Source organism: Apus apus, chromosome 18 (genome assembly GCF_020740795.1).
Source record: "Apus apus isolate bApuApu2 chromosome 18, bApuApu2.pri.cur, whole genome shotgun sequence".
Taxonomy (NCBI): domain Eukaryota; kingdom Metazoa; phylum Chordata; class Aves; order Apodiformes; family Apodidae; genus Apus; species Apus apus.
Genome location: NC_067299.1, coordinates 5,222,928 through 5,237,310, shown reverse-complemented (window position 1 = coordinate 5,237,310; position 14,383 = coordinate 5,222,928). Strand labels below are relative to the sequence as shown.

Below are 14,383 nucleotides of genomic sequence, written 5' to 3'. Positions count from 1 at the left end.
TAAATTAGAAATATCATGTTAAAGGGGTTTTCTCTAAACCAGAAATTTGCAAGAATAGAGCATAACCAAACCTGCTGGAGACAAGAACAAAGGAGGGCTCTAGCATCGTTTTAGTCAATTTTAAGTAGTTCTAGATGAGAAATGATGTTGCTGGACTATATATTCCTGGTTGGCATGATGCAAACCAGCTGATTGTTCCTAATGCTTGAATGGAAAAGTGCAGGAAGGCGAAAGGGGGAGTGGAGAGAAGCGGGGGAGGTTTCGTACAGAGAGATCTTCTACAAGATACCTCCCTTTTTGGAGGGTAGGAGGGATATTAGTTGGTAACAGCAAGAGCGTAGATTTTTGCACTCCTATAAATCATTATTACTGGAACGTCCCTGAGGGAATGAGAAGGATGAATCAGTTACACACACACAGTGCCAAACTTTTGGATGGAGAAAGGAAAAAAGAAAAACAAAAGAAAAACAGAGGGGGGGGAAGAAAAAGAGAGAGAAGAAAATATATAAAAGGGGGGGGAGAGAGATAAGGGGGAAAAAAGAGGGCAGGGGGAAGAAAAAAAGAAAAATAAGAGAAAAAAGAAAAGATAAAAAAGTGAAAGAGAAGGAGACAAAGGCAGCAAAAGGGAGGAAGAGAGAGAGGGAGAACAAAAGCAAGAGGAAAAGGAGAAAAAGAAAGGGAAGAATGAGAAGAAGGGAATGAATGAACTTTAGAATCAATTTATAATTCCTTTCACCTACATCATGAATTGAACATGCAAAAAAAAAAAAAAATTTTAAAAAGGGAAGGCAGGAAGGGAAAATATTCCGCCCAGCATGCAGATTATCATTTGAAAAGATTCTGTTGCTATGTTTTTGTCCCTGGGTGATGAAAATGAAATTGTCTGATGTGTGCGCCGTGTTAGATTTACCTTTGCAGGGTTCACCCACAATCAGTAGAGAGGGGTCATGCCACAATATGTCATCTCACAGCTCCATCACACCAACTCCAATTTATACGAGGAGGTATTATGCATTTCAAAGGAACCCCCTGCGCGTGGCTCTTGTTACTGATCTATATCACAGCTCAGCTGAGGGAAGATTAGTTCTGCTGCAAGGGCAACGAGACTTATTTGTTTATGATTATATTCTCCTTAAAGACACACTATTCCTTTTTTTTTTTTTTAAATGTCTAATTTAAAATGTGCATTAAAGGGGTGGGGGAGGGGGTGGGATGTAAAAGGTGAGAGAATTCTGCACTCTCCCACAAGGAAACCTAATAGTCTTAGTCTCCCATGCATCCTGCTCATTAAGAAAAAAAAATAAAAAAATAAAAATCTCCATTTAAATGCAAATTTGAGTTTTAGCTGGGGACTCCCCCAAAAGCTTCTCTTGGAAGCACCAGGGAAATAGGACTCAGAAACCTAAGATGGCTGACAGCACTCGAACGCCCACAGAAAACACTTCCCATCTAAATACCCGGGGGTCCTTCCCCCTCCGCAGCCACCGCGATGTCCCCGGGTCCCCCCGCAGCCCGGCCGGCTCCGCCGCAGCCTCACTCATCACCGCTCGCCGCCGCCAGATTGTTTTACCTCAGGCAACCACCACCCCAGCGAGCTAAAACTGATAATATTAGCCTTTCAACTCCTGCTCGCTGTTGCTTTAATCAACGTTTTCCCAGAAAGTCGACGGTTTTGTCCCTGCTAAAGGCTCCGAAGGATTTAATGAGGCCACCAAGCACTGCGGACCCAGAAGCCCAGCGCTGCTCAGCACAGCTCCTTCTGTCCTCCTGGCTTGAATTTTGGAGGGGGGGGGTCCAGATGACAGTGAGCACCCAGGACATCACCAACAGCCAGCACCGATCTTATGCAGTCCTTGAGTTTTGCAGCAGCCACGTAACCAATGAGTCTTGGGAAGTTTTTACAGTGGAAAAGCCAGTTTGTTTGATGGGTAGAAGACGGTGGTTGTACCTCATGGTCCTGCCTATGATGGTGGGGATGTTCAGAGGTGCCAAGGAAGCCCCGTGGCTGCTACTGAACCTGCCCACTGCAGGGCAGCTCGGTTTGTCCCCCAACAAGAAACATCCCCCAGAAAAAGCCAAATGTAAGCAGAGAAGCAGGGCTTTTAAAGCAAAACAATAAATGGACAGACGTAGGAAGGAGGAGGTGAGGACAGCCGTGGCCATTCTCCCAGTGGAAGGGTGTTTGCCCTCGTGGTGAGAGCAGGGGGCAAGAGCAGGATTTGTGCCAAGTTTATCATCACTGGACCTGTTTCCAGCTCCTCTGCCCATGATTAACCTATCACTGGTTACAGTAAATAGGCCCATTCCATCTAGGAAACAAATGGGTCCAGCAGGGACCCACGAGGAGTGGAGACACTGAGATGCTGCTCTGGGACCTCATGTCTCAACCCCTTGGCAAAGCAAAACCAGCAATGTCAGCAGGGTTCACCAGGGCAGCAAATGTTGCCCTCACACCTTGGCTTTTCTCACTGTTTTGCTGAACATTTTGCCAGTTTGCCAAATCAACACAGACTTGGAAACATGGAAGCTGCCATTGCCTTGGCTTCAAATTATCATCAGCCACGTCAATTAGATGTTCAAGACTGACACTGATACTTGTCTCCTTCGCAGTGCCACCAGCATGCTGGAACAATAGATGAACAGATAAACATACATAGAAGAAAATGAGCATATTATTTAAGGGTAGAATAGGCTCATATTTCCCTTGAAATTTTCCCTCTATTTATGCAGCATTTCCCCTCCCCAGTGTCTGAGCCCTTAGTGGGATGGCAGGATGGCTGCAGTCACGGGGATCCCACCCCAAAGAGCTGGTGGTCCTACCACAGGTCCCACTCACCCTGATCCTGCTCATCCATGTGCTGGGGAACAGCCAAGAAAGACCCCAGCCTTACCAAACCCCAGTGCATTGACACCAAGAGGAAGGAGCAACCCCAGCAGCTCAGTCCCAAAGTGTTAAATATTCTCTGCTTAAGTGCAAAATCTTTACAGTGCAGCTCATTTCTTCCTACAACAGACCTTCACCAGAGGAGAACCTGGGATGCCAAAGGCCAGTCACCAAAAGCCTGGGGCAGGCAGGGAGGTGTTCACCTCTGGTCTTCCAGAAGGTCCTCCTGGGAAAGCAGCCAGCATTCCCCCTCCCTGCCATTTCCTCCCTCGTGCTTTGTAAAAACCACACTCATTTCACTACTTCGAAAACTCGTAATATGATGGGTGAAAACAATTAAACGAAATAGACTGGTAATACCCATGGGAAAACATTTTTAGATATGATATTACAATCTTGTTTCAAAATTGGATTTTGCCAAGAGGAAATACAGTTTATTATAAAACACATTTTCTTTTAATTTAATTATATAATCTTTGGCTTCAGAGAAGGGATGCTTAAATCAGACCCATTTAATTTTCAAGTGTATTCACCCATCACCTTGGGCAAATTGGTTTAAATTAGCAGGTGACTATATAAGTTCTAGATATGTGTCAGACAAAAATTTATCTGCAAACTCTGTAAAAAAGACCATCTGCATCAGCAGCACGGCAGCAGAAATTACAGGGGATGAGCAGACAAGTATCTGAAGAGCAGCATTTGCTCTGATTTTGATGATATCCACTACAAAACCTGATCTAGGATTATTTATTTTTTTTATCTTTGTTAATGTTTTGCCAGATCAGTTCATCACCCCGCATGTCTGCACTGTGCCAATAAAAACTGATGACCTGCAGTTAGTTTCTACCAGGTGCATTAAATTCCCATAACGTGAACAGCTCTTGCTAAGTCTACCATAGCCTCTTCTTTTGCAGAGATTACATTTCCAACCTAATGACAAGAGCGGTTTGTTCAGAGGCTGCAGTCACTGAACTCTTCCCCCGATCCGTCACGGTGACCCGGCGCTCGCCGTGCTCTCATGAATCGGCTCAAGACGGACAATACTTTGTGACTTATATCAGTCTCTTCCCATCCCACCCTTCCCCCCCCCATTTCTGGATTCCCAGAAGCCAAGGGTGAGGCTGCTCATGGTTCACTGGGACACAACATTTAAAAGTGGCCAAAGAAAATGCCTCCAGACGCGGCAGCTACACGTGCAAAGTTGGTTTTGCACAAGCAGTCATGCAATTGTGGTTTGGTGCTGCTCGCTGTGGGTCGGGATAATCGCTCGCCAAGACAAGAGAGGAGATTCCTCAGCAAAGGGAAAACACTGCAGTGCAGTCAGGGCTGACTCAGCGAGAACACTCCAGTAATAATAAATAATAATATGTGGTATTGTCTCAGTGGTGGCACCAACAACAGACACAACAAGCCCTCATGTTAAATACACCACAAAAAGCAGAGGTCTCTGCCCTTGCCCGGTGCCAGCTGGGTCAGAAACCCAGGCAGAAAACAAAAGCAACACCAAATTACAACTTCATTATAATTCTTGCAAGACTGTTTTGTTTTAACAAACAACAACAAAATATGAAACATGATTCTTATGCCAGACAGTGAGTGCCGGTCCATGTAAGAGCTGAAGCCTTCAAAGGCTGCCACTGCACCAGCAGTGTGGGTAAAGATAATACAAATACCAATGTGCATCAGTGTAAAGGAATTCTGAAAAAGTTATTGAAGGAAAGCATTGCTTAAAGGCAAACACTTAAACTCCATCAAAACAGTTAGCAAAAATGGCTTTTTAAAAGACATAGATCGCAAATCCAAAATTCCCACAGCCAAGATCTAAATCCTTCATTCCAGGCTGGGCACAACTCTGGTGCCTTCTCCCCTTCTCATCAGCGCAGCCCTTGCTGGCACCCTGCTGCATGGCATTTGCATGGACAGAAGCTCGTGGGTGCTGGGTCTGCACCCGTCAGCAGCTCTTCCCCAGGGAAGTGCTGCATCCCATGGGCAGGGGAAGTCACAGCTCCAGGAACCATTGGGTACCATGACATTTTGGCACTATTTGTGAAATGCTGCTGGCTGGATGTGCTTGCCCAACACATGTAGGTGTACATGGATGCATGTGCAATCATACTGACACATATAGGTAATCCATGAATAAATAAATATTATTATTTCAACAGGTGTTGGACATCCACCTCCTTCTGGGTCTTTGATGCCCTCCACCCTGTTTTGGAGACCAACCTGGTCTACCCCATAAGACAAAAACCCTGCTCGGACCAACCCTGCCAGCTGCTGAACTGCAGAAATACTCCAAGTGTTATGAAAACATATGATCTTAGCCATGTCTGGCAAATAAACATTGCAAGGGGCTGTTTCAAATCTTTGTAGTAGCAAATCTCAGCACTTAACTAGTAATGTAATAAGTCCTATCAAGAGCACACTGAAAGGTGGAATAAATTTCCTGGAGAACAATGCAGGTGATGTATGCATATGACCAACGCACAATAAAACTGTAGAATGGGAGGAAAAAAATGCATACAGTCAATACAATAAAATCAGCACAAACATAGGCTGTGTAAGCAAATAAATCTAACAATCCAAATATTTTACAACACTCTCACATGCAGAACGTTTCCTCTCCCCCCCCCGCCCCAAGAAATCTTAGGGTAAAAAAAAAAAAAAATTAGACTGTTTTGCATCTTGGTGTATTGTAAAGGCATCAGCGGCTGTCTGCACAAATTACCATTCATCTAGGCGTTGTTGTGGAAATTTTCAAGGGATTTGCAGTAATTATATGACAAAATGCTTGCAAATCTCACTCATTGCTGAATAGAAACACACGGGTCAAAGATTGAACACTCTCAGCTTGGTAATTTGTAAATGTCAATCAGACGGGGGCCACGAGAGGCACACAGGCGTAAGCAGTGAAAGGCAGAGCGATTCCGTAGCAACCAGAAAAAGCCTTTTCAATACAGATTATAAAAGGCACGGGATAGTTTTACTTTCCAGCTTCCTTTTTTTTTTTTTTTAAACAAACTGATCACCTTGCACCAACAGGAGGAGGAAAATGGGGGAGATGGGAGGAGGGGAGTAAAGAAAGGAAGGAAAAACAGTTTAAATAAAACTGGTGAGATTAAATTAACTGATACATACATTCGCAGAGGTAGATCGTTTGCTCTGTAATAAATATGGACTCCTATCTTCCCTGCTCCCAGACAGCAAGGAAAGCAAAATAAAATTAAAAGATATAACAATAAAAATTATAAATGCATTGCAGTCCAGACCAACAGCTTGTAACGAAGGCTGCTGCGGCGTTGGGGAGCACCTTATCTCTTGGGATCATAAATAGGTAGAGGGAGGCAAGGTGAGGGGGTCCAATGGCCCCCACCCAGACTGCCAACAGCCTCCTGGGGGGACACAGACCTGCTGTGGGAAGTCAACTCCATCTTTTCCAGAAAGTAGGATTTGGAATGAAATGGTTTTAAACTGAAAAAAAGAAACAATCCCGACATCTCCCACTCAACAGGGAACACATTAGTGACCCGATTTGCCTTTCAAGGTGTGTCTCTCCACCCTGAGGGCTGTCACATGCACCATCCCCATCCCAGCTCCTTGGCCACTGGACATTCCACTTGCCCTCAAGGGCCTGTGGCTTTTCTGCAGCTTGCCCTCTATTTCAGTGCTAAAAAAAATGGCATTTTTGTTAAAAAATTACATTTGGGGGCTCCTGAGGTTGGTTTTGTTGGTTTTTTAAAAGAAGAAATGGAGAGAAAAATCCCAGAGAATGACAAGATGCTGCTATTTTTGTCCCAGAGACTACAGTTTTAATACTGAAAAACCCATCACAGGAGAGGTGCAAACACCCCAGGAGCTGTCAAGCTGTCACCCTGGGTCCCCAGAGTCTGGCCGGTGACAAGTGGACCAAGCTTTCACCTTCCTCTTGCCCCACTGGTGCAGAACGGTGGCCAGACCAGGCTCTTCCTGCCACTGCACCTGCTTGGAGTCACCCCCAGGTTTTCTTAAATTCAGCACCATTTGGGCAAGATTCAAGGCCAAAAGGAAGCAGGGAAGCCAAGCAGCTGTGAGGTGTTTTCTCCACAGAACAGCACCTGTGACCACAGCGAGATGCCCTCACACAACAGAGGGGTTGGCACAAGCTAAACTGCAGGGGTGAGGATTTAACACCAAAACCATTAAACACCCTCAAAACATTGGAAACCCGTAATGGTGTACGTGGCACCTACCAAGCCAGAAAGGTTACAATAAACAGGGCACAGCAAAGCTGAAGTTCAATGGGAGAAATTCTACAGAACTTGAGCCCGAGGTACCAAAATACAGCTTTGTTGTAAGTGCAAGGTTTCCCCTCTCCCTGCCCACAGCTATGGGAGGGAATGGCTGGTTTAACTGGTTCAGCAGAGAAAAATTACTTTGCCACAGGTCACCCTCATCCAGGAGCAGTTGGGTGTCAGCTGTCACCTCCTACTCCCTCCTTTCCCTCTTCCACTGGCAGCTCCAGGTTCACCTCATGCCATGGAAATGCCTGGAGCCTCCTCCAGTGCTTTGTAGAGACATCAGGGATTGTTCTGTGGCACTGGGAATGTGCTACCTGCTCTGCTATCAGCTCCACCCTCAATGGGATTTAATGAATCTGAGAAAAATTATTAAGTACCATAAAGCCACAAGTATCATAAAAAGTCTAATAAAATTGAGAAAAGCTATTAAGTTATAAATACACCCAATACATGCAACATCACTCAGATGGCAGAAACTACCTATAAAATAAAGTCATTTTAAGCCATCATTCCACAAGTTACCAAGTCTCTTAATTCACCAGTCACACATCCCTTTATGGCATCCAATCCTACTGTCTATACCCAGAGCTTTGTAACATATATCTCCCTGTCCCACTTAAACATGCACATACCCCAATATATAATGTAGGACAAAGGACTTCAGTCCATCCTGTGGTACCCCCTGCAACCTCCCAGCAGCACTTGGGTAGATCTTCACCTCATCCCTATGTGATGTCTTACTTAACCAACTCCCTAAATATCCAGCAAGTGCAAAAAACACCTTTGGAGTTACTGCAGCAAGTGAGGATGCCATGGAAAGTGGGTTTGGGGAATGAAGGAGAAAAAAAAAGGGGGACTCCAGGCACTGCTTCAACCAGAACCCCAAAATCAGGTGGGTTTACATAAATTGACAATGCTCTCTGCATGACAACTTACAATGCCACAGCATCAGGCTCCAAATACTTCTATTTAAGATCAAAATTATCCCAAATGTACCTAGTGTCCCTTGAAAACAACTCTCTTAGTAACCTGCTTAGCAAGAGCTTTTTCATTTCTTAAATATATATATCTCAGCTACAAAACCAAGGATTCACAGTGCAGGTGTATTTTGTTTTGCTCCCTCTAATTTAAAAGCAAGACTTTATTTATCAAGCTCCAAATCACCATGAGACTATTTCTCCTCTTTATTTACTCTAAAGGTCCTGTACATTATGAATATTCATTTAAATAATTAAACACCCTGTTCACAGCTTGTTGTGTTTACTGTTAGCTCAATAAAAACCAAACAGGTTAATTATGATATTTAATATTATTTCACCTATATATCAGCTGTAAGTTTATCTTCCCCTTTAAGCCCCTTTCAATTTATTGAAAATAAGTAACCCCCATAAAAACATGCCATGGACAATAAGTCCAAGGCACGTGCTTCTAGATATTTTTCTTCTGTGCTTTTTTTTTCTGAATTTCTCATTTGGGTTTTGCTATTAGAGAAAGAAAAACAAAGGTGTGTTGTTTTTTTTTTTTACACCCCCTCTCTAAAAATTATTCACGATGAGGACTTCAGCACAGGTCAGTCACCAGCAAGGTGGGTGGAAGAGAAGCACAGAGTGGACTGACAGTGGTAAAAAAATCTTGCTATGATCCTGCCATCATTAGAAAAATATATTTAGCAAAGATTATATCCTAGCGTGGAAGCCTCTAAAAGCAAAATGGAATTGGTGCCTCTGCTTTGCCCTGCGATGATGGGCCACAGGAGCATCCTGGACTCCCCTGGGAGATGCCACCCAACCCAGGGCTGGTACTCGCTAATTAACCCGACCCAGGGCTGGTTCTCACTAATTAACTGGCTCTATCACAGCCTAAGAGCTGCCCATCAGCTACTTAGAACAGGTTGTCAAAGACACCCGGTGAGAATAGAACAGACCAGCACAAATCAGGAGCGTTTATGAGGATAACTTACATTAATTTTATCCTTTATAGGCAATAAACCCTTGCTGGCTCATTACTGGCCACTGTTAAGTTTTAAAGGAGTTTGTGGACAGATAGGGGAGGTGCTGCCCATCCCTGCTGCCATCACCACAGAGGAGGAGAGGGGGGTTGGGGATAGCACAGGTGTGCCAATGGCACTGGAAGGGGACAAAAGGGCTGTCAGTGACCCCAAATGGGGACTTTCTCCCCCGAACTGGGGTCCCCAGTGGTCTCATCCCCACCATGGGTGGCACAGGATGGGGTCCCACCTCCAAGCTTCATTTGTTCAAGATCTCCTGCATGACCCAGCCTTACACCCCTGAACATTGTTCTCCACTTTCAGGGAGGGTCTCCTGGCCTGATTAACCCTTTCCTTTCTGCTTGCAACAAGACTCTGACCAGCACCGGCAGCCCAAGGATGCCACCATGGTGCCCTGACCCCAGTGACAAACCACAGTCCTGCCATAAAAATGCAACCATCAGGGCTTCCCATTCATCTCCTTCACAGAATCACCTTGGTTGGAAAAGGCCTTAAAGATCATCGAGTTCAACCATCAACGTAACACTGACAAGTCCTTAACAAAACCATATCCCTAAGTCTGATGTATTAAATCCCTCCAGGGATGGTGACTCCACCACTGCCCTGGGCAGCCTGTTCCAATGCCTTTGGAAGCTTGGCTATAAGGTTCCAAACCTTACAACCCTTTGGTATTATAACCCTTTTGGTGAAGAAATTCTTCCTAATATCCAATCTAAACCTCTCCTAGCACAACTTGAAACCATTACCTCTTGTCCTATCACTTGTAACTTCATTCCATGCTGAATGTCTTCTATGGGAGAGAAGCACCACCAGGAGTAACAAAAACCTCCCTGAAGGGCCAGGGCTGGGGACAGCCACTGGCTGCTACAGCCCATCTCCTCCTCAGCACCAGGCACCAACAGCTCGTTGCCACCAAGCAGCAAAGACAAAGACTTTATTTGCTGCTTACCTTGGTCAGCTTAAACACCCAGTAACAGCAAATGCCTTTAGGTCAGAAAGAAATTCCAGAGCAAAATACCTGTCTGTGAGCAAAAATGACACTAAAGGTGCTAAGCTGGAAAATAAAAAAGGGAGGGGGGGTGGGGGGGGATCCTGCACACACCAGCACAACCTACAGCTTCACAATGATTAAACAGTATCGACTTGGCTGAAGACTTTCCTTGGGTCTTGAACATTAGAGAAATATTATTCTCAGAATTACCTGAAGTTTTATTTAATGCAATAAAAGCTCATTTTTGATGGGAATTAGCCATGAAATAGATGACTATTAAGAAATGCCAGGTGATGTATAGCTCAGCCCTCTGAACTAATGAACTTCCAAATACCTAGTGGGGAAGCACAGGGGAAGGGGCTGTGGGGGTGTTAGATGCTAGCCTGTCACAGACATAGCTAACAGAACAAACCATTAAGAAAATGGTTTAATTTAGCACTGAAATTAAGGCAGGTCTCAGAATTCATTCCAGCAAAGCAGCTACTCCTTCCTTTAGTATTTTCACAGATAAGCCTAAGCAAAGTTCCTCCCTAAACTACTCAAAAGAGACAAGAAACTACAACCAAGCCAACAAACATCCCCCACCCCAGAAAAATAAACCAACACCACAGAGCAAGAGAAAACCAGAGGTATTTCTTCTTGTATGGGGTTTTACAAGGCATCTCCTATTAATAGAACTGTTAGCATCATTTAATGAGAGACTATTCCCAGAGTGCCTCCCAGCCTCAACCAAAAGGGGCTACTGGTAACATTAAGAAATAACATCAAACTGCTTTTCAGTTTATTTCCTCCCAATTCTCAGCACCTTCTAATAAAGCAAAGGAGTTCAGAGCAAACAAGGGAGAGAAGGAGAGCTGGGGTCTGGGGGTGCCCCTCACACCCCAGTAAAACACCTCTTTGCAAGAAAAGATTAAAAAAAGGAGAAATCAATAAAATAAAATCAGTAGCCAGGGTCCCAGATCCTACCCCTGCAGAGCCAGGAGCAAAACCTCCACCTCCCTTCAGAAGGATCCAAGCTGAGAAGAGTAAAGTTAGTTATTCTACAAGATCAGCTGCTTTTATAATGTCCAACAATCCTCACCTGAAACCTGCTTGGGGGACCCAAGGTTCCCAAGGAAAGCTCCACCAGATGGCTAAATCAGGAGCACCTGAGTGCTTCCTCCCAACACTGAGGAATTAAGGGACAAGTTTGTTTAGAAATGTTTCTCTGCAATTCTTTTGAACCCTGCAGTGGTTCTCAGCAGCCCCCCAGCAGCAGCCAGGGCAGCTCTTTAACAATTCCCTTGAATATTTTTCAATATAAGAGGAAAAATTAACCCATTTTCCAGTGAGAAGCAGGTGCAAGATGGGGAAAGAGAGTCACACATCCCCACACACACAGAGATGCAATTTGGGGCAGTTTGACCCCGAATTGGCATGGTTGGCACCAGGGCTGCTTGGGAGCCCTCCTTCCCACTCCAGCTCTGAACTGAGGGGCCAGAGAAAAGTTTGGAGATCCAAACTAGACGAGGGAAAGCAGCACCCACCCCTCACAGCCAGATTTTTTTTTTTTTAATTATTTAAGGGAGTTCCCATGTTGGGCACTGAACTGGCAGTGCTGGTGTGCAGAGGGAGGAGGCTGTGAGCGCCCTGGAATGCCAGGCCTGAGATGGGCTCCTGTCCTCCTGTCTCACCCAGCCAGGTTGTAAGGAAATTACTACCCGTGAGACTCGGCCAATTACTCTGAGATTTGTTTAAAGCTCATCTTGTTAAGGTAGAACAATTTGGAATATAATGTTACCATTATTATTTTATATGACAAATAATAACAGGGATCTATAAACATCTGTTGCTGCACAACTAAAAATACTTTAAAAAAAATCTGATATAAAATAAAACTACTTTTTAACTTTAGAAATTCAGCTGCAATCCTGAGAAACAACCCATTTCAGACAGTAACAGACATTTCTTTCTTTTTTTTTTTTTTAACACCAGCCAGGCACCCAACCAAACAATGAGCAAGAGCTAAAAAAGATCCTTAAAATGACAGGCAGAAGGGGAGGGAGTGCCTTAGCATTCCTCTCTTCTCTCTTGAGAGCTGAGCAGAGAGGAGCAAACAGCCTGAGCTGGAGATAAAATGATTCCAGCTCCCCTTTCCAGGGCTGCTCCTGCCTCAGGTGTTTCCTTTAGGAAACCAGAAGCTGCACATTTTCAAACCACCTGGTTTAAGGAAGAAAGAGAAGAATCCCCCATATTTCCGGAAGCCCAGTTGATGTAGATACATATATCTGTATTTTTCATATACATTTATATATATATATATATATGGCTTCAAGAGGCTTAACAGATTAGTGAGGGTTCCTGTTCCACCTCTCCAGGCAGGCTCAATGACATGGTTACACCAATGGCCTTGGCTGCACCACATGTCACCTATGTCAGTGTCCCCTGTGGGGCTCTGTGTGGGACACAGCCACCTCATGCCACCTGCCTCAGATGGGGACAGGGATAGTGCCACCATCCTATGGTCCCTGCCCAACAGTGCCATAGACAGCAAGAGCTTGGATCCCGTTCAGCTGCCCCCAAGTAGCAGGAGGCAAGAAGCTGATGGGTACATGTGGGGCTTTTCCCACCTGCCTCAGCTCAGATGGAGGGACCGTGACTGCAGCAGCACCTGTCCCCTCTACCCAAAACAGACCCCCTATAATTAAAAAGGAATGACCAAAAAAGGGTTCTTTTCCCCCCATTCACTCAGTCAAGCCTCCAGCACATTTCTCAGGGCAGCCCAGTTCCATCGTGGTCTCTCCCAGGAGGGTTGTGCCATTTCTGGTGGCCACACATGGGCAAAGCTGTACCATAATGGGAATGTCCAGACCCGGTGTGGCTGCATCCTACATCCCAAGGGAACCAGTCTGGCCCTGGCATCTCCTGCCCAGCATCGCCCAGCTCTGCACCCAAGGGCAGCTGAGCCCTTGCACACTCATTACACATCACCTCACAACCACCCTGCAGCAAGAAAAAGCAAAGCAGGTTTCCTGCTGCACTCCCTGGTTAAGTTCTGTACCTTCTGGACCATGACTCTTGGGGGTTTCTCCTCCTGCTTCCCATCATTTTTTCCTTCTGAGAGATCACAGGACCCCAGGGCTCGCCCATGGGTGCCCACGTGTGCCTATGTCTAATATCAGAGCTCCATCTAGTGCTGTGCAGCCCCCCCATGCCAGCCCAGCCTGCCAAGGCCAGCAGGAAGGGGGAGAAAAAGGGAAGAAAAAAATTAAAACATATTAAAGGTGTTAATAAGCGACTTATTTAAACGGAGTATCACATATTGAACATTAATCACCTTGCAGTAAAAGTGTAATTAAGGAGTCACTCTGCCTTCTGGGGAAGGCTCGCTTGGAAGCCGAGAGAAAATGGTCTCTTTATTAACACAAATTATTTTATTTGGCTAAAGGTAATAATTCTAAGTGAGGTCAACGGGACTCGCGCACACGCGAGTGGCGCCAGGTCCTGGCCAGCGTTTCCATGGCGACTGAGCCAAGTTCATCCTCCACAGTAATGGCTTTGCTCTCCCACCACTGCTCGGGATTGTTTCTTGGGAAAAAACAGCCTTCGATCTGCCACCAGCATCTCCCCACCCCACCCCAACAAGGACCATGCTAGAGAAACCCCCTGGGCCTTTCGAGGTGGTTTCTGCAGAAGTGCCATGCTTAAAGGGTGGTGGCACCGTCCCCCCCAGCCGCTCAGCACCAGTGGCTCATGGCATGGCACCTACTAAGTGGTCTCCAGGTGGGAATGGTGCTCAGCAAGCAGCACCAGCACACAATATTATTGCATTTCATATTTTCTAGCACAGCTACAGCCCAGGAGGGTTGTAGGACCACATCCACCCTGGCCCTGCACAGCTGAGCCATGGGAAATTTCCCCACTAGGGCTTTACAGGGGCTGCAGCTTCCCCAGGGAGCTCCAACAAACCACAAACACCCAAGGAAAGCCATGCCAGGGATTTGCCCCCACGTTTTCCACACAGGAACACATTTTCCTCCCCGTTTTAGCACAGCTCTAACGAATACGTCTTAATGGGCACCAAGTCACAGTAAGTTATTGACCTGTGAGGATTTCCAGGCTCTTACAGTCCTGACTGCCCATTAGCAGCAAAGAACAGCATATTTAAAAGAAGATCTCATTTCATATAATTGAACTCTAATAAACATACAAGTAAAAATCAGAGAGGATTTGGGCTGTAAAAC

At 45.4% G+C, this 14,383-nt stretch overlaps 1 protein-coding gene across 3 annotated transcripts in view; it reads right to left on the bottom strand.

Moving 5' to 3' along the window:
* Positions 1–14,383, bottom strand: part of MRM1 (mitochondrial rRNA methyltransferase 1) — a 53,112-nt gene that overhangs the window by 17,960 nt on the left and 20,769 nt on the right. The window lies entirely within an intron of this gene.